The following is a 17,050-nucleotide window of genomic DNA, read 5'->3' as shown; positions in this document are numbered from 1 at the left end:
ACGGGGAGATGCCCCTTTCATGGCGCACGGCTACCATCACCCTGCTGCCAAAAAAAGAGGATCATCGCCTCCTGAATAATTGGCAACGAGTGTCCCTCCTCAGCATTGATTATTAAATCTTTGCCAAGGCCCTGTCATTATGCCCTTGGCAGCGTGCTGGACCACATGGTCTACCCTGACCACTTCTACACGGTCCCGGGCCGAACCATTCATGACAACATTCATCTGGTCTGAGCCAATCCACCACGCTAAGAGGGCTGGTCTGTCAAGCACCTTCCTGTCTCTCGATCAGGAGAAGACGTTCGGCAGGGTGGGTGACAAATATTTTTTAGGATCTCCGCAAGCATTTGCGTTTGGAAAGCAATTTGTTGTCCGGATCCGACTCCTGTACATCACTGTGGAGTGCCTCATTAAATTCACTGGGTCCCTGACGGCGCCCCTTCACTTCGGGCGAGGTGTGCGTTAGGGCTGCCCCTTGCCGAGATAACTCTGTTCCTTTTGCATGGAGTCTTTCCCACACCTCCTGCGGAAGAGGCTGCCGGGAATGACTACAGCCAGCCCGGAAGTGATGAAACAAGACAATCCTCCAGCAGCAGGTGGCTAAAATGCTGACCTCTGTTTAGTTTTCCGCTTGGCCTTCCGGCCTGGCACCGGAAGGAGTAGGCATGCTCTGTGTGGGGGGGGGGGGTCCTTGAGGCCGAGCATAAGAGGTGTCACCCCAGACTTAACCCACCCACCCCACAGATGGATGTGGGGGATGACCCCGGCCATTGCACGTACGCTGCCTCGATGGATATAGAAGGGTGGACGTGGCACTTGACGACCCCCAGCTGCCTGGTGAGCAAACTGAATGATGACGGGCCGCAGGAGCAGTGGGTGCTTGGAAGTCACCACCCCCTCATGGGTGGCCTTGGAGGGTCCCGTCACCGGTGTAGATGGGGATGCCATCACGGCAGTTGCTACGCCCAACCGGATGTAGTCTCAGCCATTCCAATATGTAGAGAGGGGATGGGGCAAAGTGGCAGACCTACTCCCCGCCCGGGGAAGGTGAGTGGAGGAGTGGGGATGCGAAAAGGGAGAGAAGATAGGGAGCAGGAGGAGGAAGAAGCACAGGAGGGTGGAGCACCGTGAGTGGGCTGGTGCTGGTGGAACAGAAACTCCTGTGCAGTTGGAGGGTGGGAGGATCGGAAACCAAACTCTTCCGTCCAGTCCTCCAAGTCCCATTCTCATTCAAGGTCACTGTTATGGGCGAGGGTTTAGAGAATCCCAAAGTGTATCATAGAGTTCACCTGACGCACAACTTTTAATAGATTGTGGTATGGGGAGCACATGGCCCACTCTACAGTGTGGTACTTCAGAAATGGAAAAGTTATTTTTTAAAGCAAAACAGTGTTTATTCTATGAACTCAAGTTAACCTTTCTAAAACAAACAGTGAACATTTTAGCAACCAGTAAATCAAAGATAACCCCCAAAGAATACAACACTAAGTAACCTGTATGCTGTCCTTTTACACCCAAAAGACTCAACAAACCTCTAAACAGAAGCACATCAGGGTTTACATTCAATACTGAAAACATTTATAGTTCTGAATTCACCAAATGATCAAGAGATAGTCCTTCATGGCAAAGCAATCAACAGTACAGCTGCTTTGGCTGACTTCAGCTGCAACACACTGAAAAACGAAACCAAAAAGACAGACACACCCAAGCTTTTCTCAAAGTGAAATTAAAAAGCAGAACCAGAGCTCAGCTCCACCCACACTCTGACATCACTGCAGTAATATGAGCAGCCAAACATTTCTTAAAGGTACTCTCACATGACACCTCCCCCCAAGAAAAAAAAACCCATCAACTTCAAGATGGTTTCATTTTTCACCTTTTCGCCATTCTTTAAGAAATGCACACAGTAAATATACTTGTTCGTTTTTAAAAAAAACACGCAAACAGGTACAATAATATAGTCAATTTTTTTCCCGTTCTTCTTCCTCCAACTGAAATCCTTCATGATTGACAGTCTCTTTGAAAAAGTAGGTCTCTGCACAATCCATCCATTTCTATAAGCCTCGGCATTTCTCTTTAAAGTCAGATACTTTAGTTCAATCTGATCACAGAGTCCCTTGCAATTCTCCAATACAGGGGCATTGGTTAGCACAGCTTTCTGGCAGTCAAATGCCTGTTGAAAGTCCACTGTCCATTGAAGTTGTCAACTTTTCTTCAGCAAGTCTATCAGTGGAGCAATCACGCTACAAAGCGTGGCAGCACGGTAGCATTGTGGATAGCACAATTGCTTCATAGCTCCAGGGTCCCAAGTTCGATTCCCGGCTTGGGTCACTGTCTGTGCGGAGTCTGCACATCCTCCCCGTGTGTGCGTGGGTTTCCTCCGGGTGCTCCGGTTTCCTCCCACAGTCCAAAGATGTGCAGGTTAGGTGGATTGGCCATGATAAATTGCCCTTAGTGTCCAAAATTGCCCTTAGTGTTGGGTGGGGTTGCTGGGTTATGGGGATCGGGTGGAGGTGGTAACCTTGGGTAGGGTGCTCTTTCCAAGAGCCGGTGCAGTCTCGATGGGCCAAATGGCTTCCTTCTGCACTGTAAATTCTACGTCTATGTTAAAAAAAAAAAGCTTTTGCACAAATGTTCGATCAAATCCACTCATGCCAGGAAATCGCATTATTTCCCTTCGTCTTGAGGGTATTGAAAACACCTCAAGGAAAGTGATTCGGGCTTTTCCAAATTCACTTTTGGCTAGGTTTATCACCAAACCCGCCTCCTGAAGTTGATCGAATAACTCCATCAGATGTTTTAAATCGTCTTTCCATGTCTGGCTGAAAATTACCAGATCGTCGATGTATACCGCACAATTGGATAATCCTGAAACGATTGTGTTAGTTAACCGTTGAAATGTGGCTGGGGCGGTTTTCATGCCAAATGGCATAACTTTGAATTGGTATATACCACCTGGAGTCACAAAAGCTGAAATCTCCTTTGCCCTTTTGGATAAAGGTACCTGCCAGTAACCTTTAAGTAAATCCAATTTGGAAATAAAAGCTGATTGTCCCACTTCCTCAATGCAATCCTCCAAACGTGGGATAGAATAAGAGTCCATTCTTGTAACTGCATTAACCTTTCTATAGTCCATACACAACCATTGGGTACCGTCTGGTTTTGGTACCATCACTATGGGTGAGCTCCATTGGCTGCAACCCACTTCAATTATGCCATTTTTAAGCATACTCTCAATCTCTTTGTTAACCTGTGCCAATTTTAAAGGGTTAAGTCTGTATAGGTGTTGTTTGATTGGAAAAGCATTTCCCACATCTACATCATGTATAGCCATTTTAGTACTTCCCAATTTTTCTCTACAAACGTGCCCCATGATATCAAGAACTCTTTCAGGTCAGTCCGTTTTTCTTCTGGAAGTTAACTCAACAATTTATCCCAATTTTTAAGAACATCCTCGTTTTCCAATTTAATTTGAGGTATGTCAAATTCACAGTCATCTGGATTTGGTTCCGAATCATTAAAACTTCCTCCCTGTTCTCTCCTCCCCTTTCAAACTACATTTTAAGCATATTCACATGACACACGGTGATTCTTCCTTCTATCTGGTGTTTTTTTACCACATAATTCACCTCACTTAATTTCCTTTCAATCTGATAAGGTCCACAAAACCTAGCTTTTAAAGGCTCACCCAGCACTGGTAACAACACTAAAACGTTATCTCCACTGGCAAAACTACGAACTTTGGGTTTCTTGTCTGCGACCCGTTTCATCACATTTTGTGCATCTTTCAAATGTTTTCTAGCCAGTTCACCTGCTCTATTTAATCGTTCCCTGAAATTTGACACGTAATCCAATAATGTAATTTCCAATTTCTCACCCACCAATTTTTCCTTAATCAATTTAAGTGGTCCTCTTACCTCATGACCAAAAATTAGTTCAAAGGGACTAAATTTGGTTGACTCATTAGGAGTATCCCTAATTGCAAACAGTACAAATGGAATTCCTTTATCCTAACCCTCTGGATAATCTTGACAATAAGCCCTCAACATTGTCTTTAATGACTGATGTCACTTTTCTAATGCTCCATGCGATTCTGGATGGTACGCAATTGATTTAAATTGTTTTATTCCTAAATTAGTCATTACTTCTTTGAATAACCTCGAGGTAAAATTTGATCCTTGATCCGATTGTATTTCTGTGGGTAGTCCATATCTAGTAAATAATTTAAGTAAATCCTCCACAATCTTTTTAGTTGTAATATTACGCACTGGAATGGCCTTTGGAAACCTAGTAGACACATCCATTATAGTCAAAAGATATTGATTCCCTTTGTTTTAGGAAGCGGTCCTACGCAATCAATTAGGACCCTTGTAAAAGGTTCCTCAAATGCTGGAACGGGTATTAAGGGTGCTGGTTTTATCACTGCTTGAGGTTTCCCTATCACTTGACATGTGTGACATGATTGACAAAATTTAACTACATCTTTACGTAGTCCAGGCCAATAAAAATGTTTCTGGAGGTGACTTCCGGGTGCGGCTATGCAGAGCTAGGTCGCATGTGATACACAATCAATTACTCTCGAGACAAGGTGAGTCATAACTAATCGGCTTTAATCAGCTAGAATTGTACCCAGCAGCTTCGATACAGAAAGTGAAGGCTGCTGGGATGGCAGCGGTTCTTATACTCCGCCTCTCAGGACGGAGCTATGTACGTTAGTCAATGGTAGACTCCTAGGTCTAGCCAATGGGCATCCACCTCTCAGGTACTGCAATACCTGGTATTACCACATTCACCCCCTGTCAAAAAAGAACCCAGCGGGGTGATGGCCAGCGTTACTGTCGCCTTTTGCATGGTAGGACCAGGTATTGCAGGTACCGTGATGTTGAGGGTAACAGAGAAAGTTTTTATTGTTTTATGGTGCAGCAATCAGACGATCGGGTGGCCTGGTCGTCCTTCTAGAGCGTCTGGGCTTCGGCGATGATCCTGGTGGGGGCCCCGGCGGTTGTGGCTCCAGGAACGTGGTGTCTTCTTCCCTGGCAGCTTAGTCACCCCTAGGCGGCGCTTTGGGGCGAAAAGTGGGCTGGGGGAGGGGCGCCTGTATGGGGCGTCGGTGCCTGTTCGGCGCTGGGTAGGGGTGGCGGCAGTACTGACCCTCCGGTCAGGTGCTGCGGGGAGGGTGGGGGCAATGGTGCGGGGTGCGCTTGGGGCTCCGGCGGGCGCCAAGGGAGACCGTGTCTTGCCGGCCGTCGGGGAATGCTACGTCGGCGTACTGGGGGTTGGCATGCAGCAGGTGGACCCTCTCGACCAACGGGTCCGACTTGTGCGCCCTCACATGTTTCCACATCGGGACGGGTCCGGGTGTCACTAGCCAGGTTGGGAACGAGGTCCCGGAGGAGGACTTCCTGGGGAAAACAAGGAGACGTTCGTGAGGTGTCTGGTTTGTGGTAGTACAGAGCAGCGACCGAATGGAGTGAAGGGCCACTGGGAGGACTTCTTGCCAGCGGGAGACTGGGAGATTCCTGGACCGAAGGGCCAGCAGGACGGTCTTCCAGACCGTTCCGTTCTCCCTCTCTACCTGCCCGTTTCCCCGGGGGTTGTAACTGGTCGTCCTGCTGGAGGCGATGCCTTTGCTGAGCAGGAATTGACACAGTTCGTAGCTCATAAAGGAGGACCCCCTATCACTGTGTTTGGAGGCGGGGAAACCAAAGTGTAAAAATACCCTGGAGGGCTAGATGACGGTGGTCGTGGTCATGTCCGGGCAGGGGATGGCGAATGGGAACCGGGAGTATTCGTCAATCACGTTCAGGAAATACGTGTTGCGGTCGGTGGAGGGGAGGGGGCCTTTGAAGTCCATGCTGAGGCGTTCAAAGGGACGGGAAGCCTTTATCAGATGCGCTCTCTCTGGCCGGTAGAAGTGCGGTTTCCGCTCCGCGCAGATTCGGCAGTCCCTTGTGACTGTCCTGACCTCCTCGATGGAGTAGGGCACGTTGCGGGTCTTAATGAAATGGAAGAAACGAGTGACCCCCAGGTGGCAGAGGTCCTCGTGGAGGGATCGGAGGCGGTCCACTTGCGCGGTGGCGCAAGTGCCGCGGGACAGGGCATCAGGAGGCTCGTTCAGCTTCCCGGGATGGTATAAGATCTCGTAATTGTAGGTGGAGAGTTCTATCCTCCACCGCAAGATCTTGTCGTTCTTAATCTTGCCCCGCTGTGCATTATCGAACATGAAGGCCACCGACCGTTGGTCCGTGAGGAGAGTGAATCTCCTGCCGGCCAGGTAATGCCTCCAGTGTCGCACAGCTACTAAGGCCTGGGCTTCCCTTTCGACCGAGGAGTGGCGAATTTCGGAAGCATGGAGAAAGCCACGGGCATGCCCGCTTGGTTGAGGGTCGCCGCCAGAGCTACGTCGGACGCATCGCTCTCGACCTGGAAGGGGAAAGACTCATCGATGGCGCGCATCATGGCTTTTGCGATGTCCGCTTTGCTGCGGCAGAAGGCCTGGTGGGCCTCCGTCGACAGTGGGAAGGTTGTGGACTGGATCAGGGGTCGAGCATTGTCTGCGTAATTAGGGACCCATTGTGCATAATAGCTAAAGAAACCGAGGCAGCGCTTTAGGGTCTTGGGGCAGTGAGGGAGGGGGAAACTCCATGAGGGGCCGCATGCATTCAGGGTCGGGGCCTATGACTCCATTTCGAACTACTACGAATTTCTAGCCTAGGATGGCTAGACGGTCGGTGCTAAACAAGCATTTATCCTTATTGTAGGTCAGATTAAGGATATTCGTGATCTGGAGAAATTTTCGGAGGTTGGTGTCGTGGTCCTGCTGGTCATGGCTGCAGATGGTGACGTTATCAAGATACGGAAACGTTGCGCGTAAGCCGTACCGGTCAACCATTCGGTCCATCTCACGCTGGAAGACCGAGACCCCGTTCGTGACACCGAAGGGAACCCTTAAGAAGTGATAGTGCCGCCCATCTGCTTCAAAGGCAGTGTACTGGCGGTCCCCATGACGGAGGGGCAGCTGGTGGTAGGCAGACTTGAGATCCACCGTGGAGAAAACCTTGTATTGCGCAATCCTGTTTACCAGGCCGGCTATACGGGGGAGAGGGTACGCGTCCAGCTGCGTAAACCAGTTGATGGTCTGGCTATAGTCGATGACCATCCTATGTTTCTCCCCGGTCTTTACCACCACTACTTGAGCCCCCCAGGGGCTGTTGCTTGCTTCGATGACCCCTTCCTTCAGCAGCCGTTGGACCTCGGACCTGATGAAGGTCCGGTCCTGGGCACTGTACCGTCTGCTCCTGGTGGCGACGGGTTTGCAATCCGGCGAGAGGTTCGCAAACAGGGAAGGCGGGTCGACCTCGAGGGTCGCTAAGCCGCAGACAGTAAGGGGGGGGGTATAAGACCGCCAAATTTAAAGGTCAGGCTTTATAGGTGGCATTGGAAGTCCAGCCCCAGGAGGGTAGCCGCGCAGAGGTGCAGCAGAACGTACAGGCGGAAATTGCGGAATTCCCTGCCTTGGACAGTGAGGTTCGCTAGGCAGAACCCCTCTAGCGGCGCAGGCCTGCGGGGTTAGCGGGAAAGTCTGGGTGCCGCCGCGACGGGGTGCCACGCAGCCCAGGGGGGCACCATGCGTCCGGGGGCAAAAGCCAGTGCGTTTTTGTACGCAACGTCCATGGACCCTGCCAGGGCCCGTGCCTCTGCGAGGCCCAGTGTGTCCATTTCAAGGAGCCTTCTGCGGATGTCGGGGGAAGTCATACCTACCACTAAAGCGTCCCGAATTAAAAGTTCCGTGTGCTCGTTCCCCGTGACTGCTGGGCAGCCACAGCTCTGGCCTAGCACTAGTAGAGCCCCATAGAAGTCTTCCAGTGTTTCTTCAGGCCTCTGCCTTCTAGTTGCCAGCAGGTGACGGGTGTAGACCTGGTTCAGGGGACGGATGTCCTTCCAGCAGCTCTTTAGCTGCAGCATAATTCTCCGCCTCCTTGATCAGAGGGTAGATTGCAGAGCTGACCCGGGAATGTAGAAGGTGCATTTTCTGCCTTTCCGTGGGGGTGTCGGCGGCCGTGTCGATGAAGCTCTTAAAACACGCCAGCCAGTGCTTGAAGATAGCAGCGGAGTTGTCTGTGTGGGGACTGAGCTGAAGGCACTCCGGCTTGATGCGGAGGTCCATCCTTTCAGAAGTAATAGCTGATTAAATTGATGCACAATCAATTACTCTCGAGACAAGGTGAGTCATAACTAATTGGCTTTAATCAGCTAGAACTGTACACAGCAGCTTCGAGACATAAAGTGAAGGCTGCTGGGACGGCATTGGTTCTTATACCCTGCCTCTCAGGGCGGAGCTATGTACGTTAGCCAATGGTAGACTCCTAGGTCTAGCCAATGGCCATCCACCTCTCAGGTACTGCAATACCTGGTATTACCACAGCATGTTCGGTATCTCCCACTTGGAACGGACTTTTGGGCTCTTTACAGGACCTCCACGGCATTTGTTCGACATTTCCCGGTGTGGGAAGAAGACTGCAACATTCCCCCAACAGTGTCCCCCAGGAATGGTATGTCTCTTGGTTACCAGACCCGGCAGAAACAGTAAAAGATTTGGCTATAACTGCAGGATAAACAAAGGGCAAGCTTAAGGCTGCAAGCTGACTTGAGGGCCTTTATTAAAGGTGAATTCTAGCAGCAGAGGGAACAACTGTGAAAAGATCTACCAAGGCCATTGAAGAAGCAGGGATGAGGCTTCCGGTGGCGGCCATGGAGGAGTAGGTCGCGCATTCGGCAGCTCCCGTCTGGAACGGACTCTCAGACGTTTTTCAGGAGTTTCCACAGACTTTTTGGGGCAGATTGGTGAAGCGAACACTGCCAAAAGGATTCCCTCTCAAGACTTCCGGTTGCGGCTATGCGGAGCTATGTCGCACATTCGGCGGCTCCCGCAAAAACGGACTTTTGGGCTCTTTTCAGGGCCTCCAAAGGCACTTTTTCGATGTTTCCCGGTCTGGGAAGGAGTTAATAATAACTCCCCGTCAGTATATGGCTTTAACTACGAGCGGGGCGACAAAAAAGGTGGTGGTGGACCTGAAGAAGGGAGGGAAGAAGGACAAAATGGCGGCGGGCAGAGACCAGGCTGCGTGGAGGCAATGGGTGGAGGAGCAACAGGAGGGTATCCAGCGCTGCCTCAGAGAGATTAAAACGGACCTGCTAGAGCCGATGAAATCATTTCTGATAATTGCACTTCAACTTCATCTTCACTCTTTGATTTCTCCTCTTGTCTTAACCTGTGACTTTGCAACCTTGTTACTACACAATCTCAACACTTCAGTTGTCTGATTTTGCACTGGCTTATCAACCACAGTAGGCATCACTCCCACCTGTGATCCAGCTATATCATTACCCAAGATAAACTCTATTCCTGGACAAGATAGTTTCTCTATTACTCCGACTATAATTGAACACTACTCCTCTCACCCTGAATTCCACATATTACCACCTTTTCTGGCAACATTCTACCCAAACTACATAACTCCTCATCTCTTACCATTAAAGATTGACTAGCTCCCGTATCTCTTAAAATTGTGACTTCTTTACCTGCTCCTCCTGATACACATGAGTAAACTTTACCCACACAAGTAAATTCTTTAAAGAGATCTGGCACCTTCTTATCAATCACCTCTTGATCAGGCTGTACAATCTTTTGCACCTCCTTCGCTTCACTTGGGCTTTCCTTTACCACTTTAACAAACCCCACTGTCTTATCCTGTTTTACCACATCAGCCTTCCCAGTGCTTTTCTTCAACCACCAACACTGTGACTTTACATGGCCTAGTTTATTGCAGTGAAAACATTTGAAACTTTTCATGTCTCTTCCACCCTCCTGGATTTCTTTTTTAGTCTGAGGTATACTCTCTTTATTATCACCCATCAGATCACCTTTACCTCTACCACTTGAGTATTTCTCATGTCCCCAGTTTCTATCCCTCACAGGCTGAAACTGATGTCGGAAACCAAACTTTGATTTATGAACTAATTCACAATCATCTGCCATTTCTGCTGCTAATCTCGCAGTTTTAACCCTCTGCTCTTCCACATGAGTTCTCACTACATCAGGAGTTGAATTTTTAAACTCCTCCAAAAGTATAATTTCTCTGAGAGCTTCATACGTTTAATCTATTTTCAAAGCCCTTATCCACCTATTAAAATTACTCAGTTTGATTCTTTCAAACTCCTTGTATGTTTGACCAAATTCTTTCCTTAAATTTCTAAACCTTTGTCTGGAGGCTTCAGGCACTAGTTCATATGCACCTAAGATGGATTTTTTTCACCTCCTCATACGTCTCAGATACCTCCTCTGATAGTGATGCAAACACTTCACTAGCCCAACCTACCAGCTTTGTTTGAATCAATAATACCCACATGTCCTGTGGCCATTTCATTTGTTTAACTACCTTCTCAAATGAAATGAAAAAGGCTTCTACCTCCTTCTCATCAAACCTTGGCAATGCTTGGACATATTTAAATAGATCCCCACCACACCTTCGACACTCCTTCTCACTATCCTCATCACTATCATCCAACTGTACATTTCCCTTTATGTCTGCCAATTTTAACTGACTGTCATGTTTCATGGCCATTTTTTGAAGTTCAAACTCTCTCTTTATCTTTTTCCCTGATCTGTATCTCCCTTTCTCTTTCTTTTTCCTCTCTATCTCTTTTGTATTCAAGCTGCTTTAATTCTTTCTCATGTTCCATTTGTTTAATTTGTAACTGAATTTTTGCCATTTCCAATGAGTCAAACTGTATCTCAGGCAACCTTAAATGCTTAGCCACCACCATAATTACCTCATCTTTTCGCATTTTGTCAGGTAATGTCAACTACAATGTTTTTGCCAAATCTAACAGTCTACTTTTAGTCTCTGTCCGTAAGATACTTTGTGTGACCGTCTCCACCCCGAAAAACGTCTGAGCCTCTGAAAGAGCCATTGTCCACAACACACTCCCTATTTAATCTAAAATACCACACCTGAAAAGCAACCACAATATGCTGACCCCTCACTGTCTTTAAGTTCACGAAGCCAATCCAATAGATAGACTTTTATCCTCCTCAAGCCCCCAATTGTTATGGGCCAGGGTTTAGAGAACCCCAAAGTGTATCATGGAGTTCACCTGACCCACAGCTTTTAATAGATTGTGGTATGGTGAGCACACGGCCCACTCTCCAGGTGTGGTACAGCAGAAATGGAAAAGTTCCTTTTTCAATCAAAACAATGTTTATCCTATGAACTCAAGTTAACTTTTCTAAAACATACAGTGAACATCTTAGCAACCAGTAAATCAAAGATAACCCCCAAATAATATAACACTAAGTAACCTGTATGCTGTCCCTTTACACCCAAAAGACTCAACAAACCTTTAAATAGAAGCACATCAGGGTTTGCATTCAATACTGAAAACATTTATTGTTCTGAATTCACCAAATGATCAAGAGATAGTCCTTCATGGCAGAGAGACCAACAGTACAGCTGCTTTGGCTGACTTCAGCTGCAACACACTGAAAAACGAAACGAAAAAGACAGACACACACAAGCTTTTCTCAAAGTGAAACTAAAAAGCAGAACCAGAGCTCAGCTCCACCCACACTCTGACATCACTGCAGTAATATGAGCAACCAAACATTTCTTAAAGGTACCTTTCTTAAACACCCATTTCTTAAAGGTACTCTCACATGACAACACGCACACTCATAAAAAGAGAAGGAAAGAAGCCTCCGTCCTTTCTGAGAAGCAATTGTTGGGTGGGAGGCCAGGCAGGGTCTTCACCCCAGGAGGGACCCAGAGAAATAAAATCACCAACCTTCCTCTCCTTGTGGTGTTGCTGAAGTCCAAGTTCTACTGCCTCACTCTCTTTTTAGCAGGCAGGGAAGCCTCCAGTCTGCAGGCTCTAGGCCTCTGTAGATTGTAATTGGCAGTCCCAGCCTCTGCCTCTTCCCTCAGTATTGCAGTCAGCAGGCATCCGTGAACAATCAGGGAGATCTCAAATCCAGTCCCAGGCCAAGGCCAATGCCAAGGCCAAGACCATTCCCAGGGCCTGACCTGCAGACTTGCCCCTCTCCTTCCCTTTTCCCCATCCTATCCTCTCCCCTAAGCAGCAATCGCACAAAAAGGGAATCAGCAGCAAGCAAACAAATTCTTAGCTACTGCAGCCTCCAGGCATTTGCAAGTCACCAGCAGGAGCATGCAGCAGACACAGCCTGCAGCTGGGAGGTGGTCTCACAACTAACAAGGCTAATTCCTTATTAGCAATTACCTTCAGCTGTGAAGCTAGAGGCTGCTCACAGTCAAGGGGGTTAAAGTGACTGTCAGCATGTAACCAAGAACAGGGCTCTGTCCTGGAAGTATTTGGTCAGAAGGACAGGTAGCAGCAGTAGTTTCTATAGTCTCCACAATATTTAAAGATGACTTGAAGGCCTCACAGATTAAAAGCCCCTCCACACCTCTGGCCCAGGGTAACCCCCGAGCAGGAACATTTCAGCTCCTCGACCAAGCCCCCTGAGGGGTCCCCCACCACCCGCTCAAGCATTGGGGTAGCAGCTAGATGCCGGAAAATGGAAATGGCTACAGCGCCTGATTTCCCCACAGCAGCCATTGCACCAGCTTCACATTTTAAAAAGGAGTACTAAACAACGCCCGTGTGTATTCTCGCTGGGGAGCCGATTAGTTCCCGGGTGGCCATCACATTCAACTTCAGTCTCACTAATGAGATGGAAATTGATGCAAATTGGGGTTAATGATATGCTCGCAATATTTGGGTGTGATCCGGAACTCGCCATCAGGAGCGGACCAGTTGGATAGAAAACTGATTTGCACCCGGCATGGATCTTGATTTTAGCCTCTCCTGCTATTTAACCCGGCACGCGCAGATCCGCGATGGTTAAATCGCACCCTTTGTATTTGGAGTTTTTAACCAACTGTTTACAAGCCTGAAAACAAAACTCTGCAAGAGTACCTGTACCAATAAACAACTGATCCTGTCACATTGCCAAAACTATTGAGCTTAATATGGTATAGTACGAAAACTGTATAACAAATGTTTAGACATCATTTACACACACTTATAATATGATTACAAGATAAATCAGATGGAAAGACTTCATCCTCCCTCACAACACAAAATGATATTTGGATGTAGCCATGCCTTGTCAAACAAAAGCAGCACAACTTGCCACACTTGTTTTACTTCAGTCTGCTACAGACTATATTTTACAAACTCATATATTTCAAGTGCCTGTTCCCAGTTCTGGTGGGTGTAAAAGATCCATTGCGCCAATCAAAATTGTGGATTGTATTCTCCCAGAGGCCTGACTAATATTCCTGCATGAACCAATACCAGCAAAGCAAATCAACATGTACTTTATTTCCATTCACAGGAGACTATGTGCCTGTCTTGGCTCTTTGTTCCAGTTATTTAATTAGTCTCTTTCCCCATAATCCTGCAGTGTAGCTGTGACTCAGTGAGTACAACACTTATCTCTGAGTCATAAAAGGTTCTGGATTTGAATCCCGCAAGGAAAAACAAAGATAATGGGCGCGATCCTCCGCTCCCGCGCCAGTTGGGAGAATCACCTGGCATGCCATTTTTCCACGCGACGCCAGTCCAACGCCCTCCCACGATTCACCCAAGTGGCGAGAACGGCCCCGTCGTGTTCTATGCGGCGCAGGCCAGAGAATCGCCCGAGACACCCAAAATGGCGATTCTCCGCTATCCCCGCTATTCTCCAGCCCGGATGGGCCGAGCGGCCTGCCCAATACGACGGGTTCCCACCGGCGCCGTCCACACCTGGTTGCTGCCGGTGGGAACAGCGCAGGAACGCTGGGGGGACGGCCTGTGGGGGGTGGAGGGCGGTTCCTGCACCGGGGGGGCTCAAATGGGGTCTGGCCCGCGATCGGTGCCCACCGATCGGCCTCTCTGAAGGAGGACCTCCTTTCCTCCGCGCCCCGCAAGATCCATCCGACATCTTCTTGCGGGACGGGCTCGGGGAGGACGGCAACCACGCATGCGTGGGTTGGCGCCGGCTAGTGCCGGCCAACCCAGCGCGGGTGACGCCAGTTACGCGGCACCAGCCGCGTCATTTACGCGGCCCCGCTTTTACGCGGCGCCAAAGTCCGGCGCGCGCTGACGATGCTGCTTTCGCGACACGCCCCCCCAGTTCCTTGCGGCCCTGCCCCTAGCCCATTTTCGGGCCTTGAATCGATCGCGATCGGGGCTGTTTCACGCCGTTGTGAAACTCGACGATGTTCACGACGGCGTGGGCACTTAGTCGCGGGAGCAGAGAATCACGCCCGATGTTCCCATGCAGTACCGAGGGAATGATGCACTGTCAGAGGCGCTGCTTTTTAAACCAAGACCCCATTTGCTCTCTTAGATGAATGTAAAAGATCCTGTGGCACCATTTCAAAGAGCAAGGGAAGTATCCCTGGTCTGACCAATAATTTGCACCTCATAAAACAAAAAGAATGATCACATTGCTGTTTGTGAGAGCTTGTTATGTTCAAATTGACTGCAGCATTTTCTAAATTACAACAGTGACTCTGCTTCAAGATGTTTTTGGGAAGTGTGTTGGGATACTCTGCAGTCATATATAATATAATTTTTATGCAAACTTTTCTGGTATATAATCCATTCAAAAAACACGCAATGGTAAAAAAATACTCCTTTCCCAGTAACATGTTTTATTTTGTGATTAAAGGACCCCCTCCACCCCTTCATTTTCTTTTTTATTTGTTCGTCCGCCCATTCACTTTCTGCTCATACCTTTACTGCCAGTTACTGCTTTATAACTGTGGGCAAGGAATTTCTGAGACAAACTCCAGTAAATATTAAAGTTTAATCAGCCGAAAGGATGACACCTTGTACATGCACGACCTGATCGCTGTTACAGTGATGAGAACCTCTCCCTATTCCATCATTATCACTGTGGCCTTTTCTGTCTATGGGCTTTGGTGCTGTACAAGTAAGAATTGAAAGAAATAAACCACGTACATTGGAGGCAACGGAAGAAAAATGTTGCAGTTTTTTTCACTGAGTGATTCCACATTTTGCAGTTTTTAAAATCCCACTTAATGCAGGCGCAGAAGGATCGAGGATGCTTACTGATGGTGGGTGAGTTCAGCGTGTGGTCTGAATGTGAATGTGATCCATTGTTTCCCATTGACACAGCTCTTCTCTCCCTTTTCCCCACAATGAACAGAGTGAAGAGACAGCTCCCCCTAATGCTTCCAATGTGCATTTTCACAAAGGCTGACTGGCAATAAGCGTAGGTTTTGCTTGTGTGCTGTCGCTTAGATTGCCTGAATTATGGAAGCATCGACTCTTCTGATTTTCTTTCTTCAATGCAACACGCTAGCCAGATAAAGAACATTTTCGAGGAAAAGCCTGTGCTTTAGTGGAAGCAAAATACTGGAAACAATGTTTTGCAGGTTTTTATTTCTTCAATGTTCTCTCCCTAACTAATTGAGCTGGTAAAAATATTTAATGTTCCCCCATTCTGCGGCCTTCACAGCTTTCAGTTTTCCGATTGTACCTGTGGGAAAGCCCTTCACTTTTCTCAGGCCTTCCTCCGACGTCCCTCCCGGACCGGTAACTTGTTATGTGGGGAATAGAGGATGTGATTCCCTGTGAACTGCTTGGGGAAGCAGTACATGTATAAATGTTCACCCTGTGCCATTCTGTTACCCACACCAAACGTATTGAACTTTTAAAATGCAGTATAATTGATTATCTAAGTTTAAAAGTACAAGTATATAAATTGGTGAGCCCATGTTTGTGACAAAGCAATTAAATTAGTAAAATATATTTGTACAAGGTTAGGAATGGTTCATGGAACAAGATTACAAAAGGCAACAAAACATAGGCTGACACAAACTGCATATTCTCTTTCAGCACCAGTTATAGAAAGTCTTTGGGAAAAATACTTTATATGAAGTTCAATGGTTGTTTTTTCAATGTTTATTTGAATTGACAATATCGCAATGGCTGAAACTTGGCAACAAGTCAATCTGTCATTCTAAACATGGATTAATAAGAGATTGGGGACTGGTAAGGTCAACTTTAAAGGGCTAGTTCACTGCAAACCTTTTGAAGCAGAATAAATGCTGCACTTGTCAGCTGTTACCTTTCCCTAAACAGTATGTCAGCATAAAAAAGCCTATGTCCCTTGGGAACAAACTTTTTAAGTGCAATTTCATGCCACTTAGTAGTACAGTAACCCCTCTTTGTAAAGCAAACATGGGAGCTGTGCAATGTATCTAGAAAGAGTGTAATATAGACTGGGGTAAGTGGGGTGTTATTTGTCTTGATTTCTTATGTGGGACCAGTTACACATAGTAAGTTTACATCTACAGCATATGCTGTCCATATGCTGTCCAACACTTAAAGGATTTTGGGTGCTGGGTTGCTCTCCAGTACTGTGTGCAGGGCAGGGGCTGGGAGGCACCACATTGGGGTGACCTTTTCACTCACCAATATTATCATCCCTGACCCTTTTCCAATTTCTGGGGCCAGGTGTATTTATACATTTTAGGCGGTACTTGTATTTGCATGGTAGGACACAGCTGCCCATTTCTGAACAGCTCTACAATGTTTACTCATCCTTCAAATGCAGCACAGATTATGATAGATGGAAAAAGGAGCAGAGATCCTGTCTCAAATTTCCACTATCCCATGCCCAGGGCGAAACATGTTTACACCAATTTGGTAGAAGGAGTGGCAAACCTTTTTTTGATTCATTTATAATCACCCATAGGGTGATGTCACTTATTCTTAAAAAAAACACAACCCTTTCCTTTGCATGGGATAGTAAGAATGATACAAAATTCTTGAAGCCATTTTCTCCTCTTTTTCCCCATCCCTGAAAAATGAAAGGCACTCCAAACATATTCACATGAAACCAAGGTGACTTTAGTAATTTGGCATGAGGACAAGTGACGTTATTTTTATAAAGCATGTTGCCAATATGTTCAATATGCAAGATGGCGCCGGAGTGTGGCGACTCTCTGCGTGC

At 47.4% G+C, this 17,050-nt stretch overlaps 1 long non-coding RNA gene across 1 annotated transcript; it reads left to right on the top strand.

The window, feature by feature from the left end:
* The first annotated feature begins 705 nt into the window (after positions 1-705).
* Positions 706-15,843, top strand: LOC140409565 (uncharacterized). Its single transcript, XR_011940398.1, has 2 exons — positions 706-837; positions 15,239-15,843. It is a non-coding gene; the product is annotated as an uncharacterized lncRNA (long non-coding RNA).
* Positions 15,844-17,050: the final 1,207 nt, after the last annotated feature.

This window comes from Scyliorhinus torazame, chromosome 3 (genome assembly GCF_047496885.1).
Source record: "Scyliorhinus torazame isolate Kashiwa2021f chromosome 3, sScyTor2.1, whole genome shotgun sequence".
NCBI classification, from domain to species: Eukaryota; Metazoa; Chordata; class Chondrichthyes; order Carcharhiniformes; family Scyliorhinidae; genus Scyliorhinus; species Scyliorhinus torazame.
This window is presented reverse-complemented; position numbering and strand designations above follow the sequence as displayed.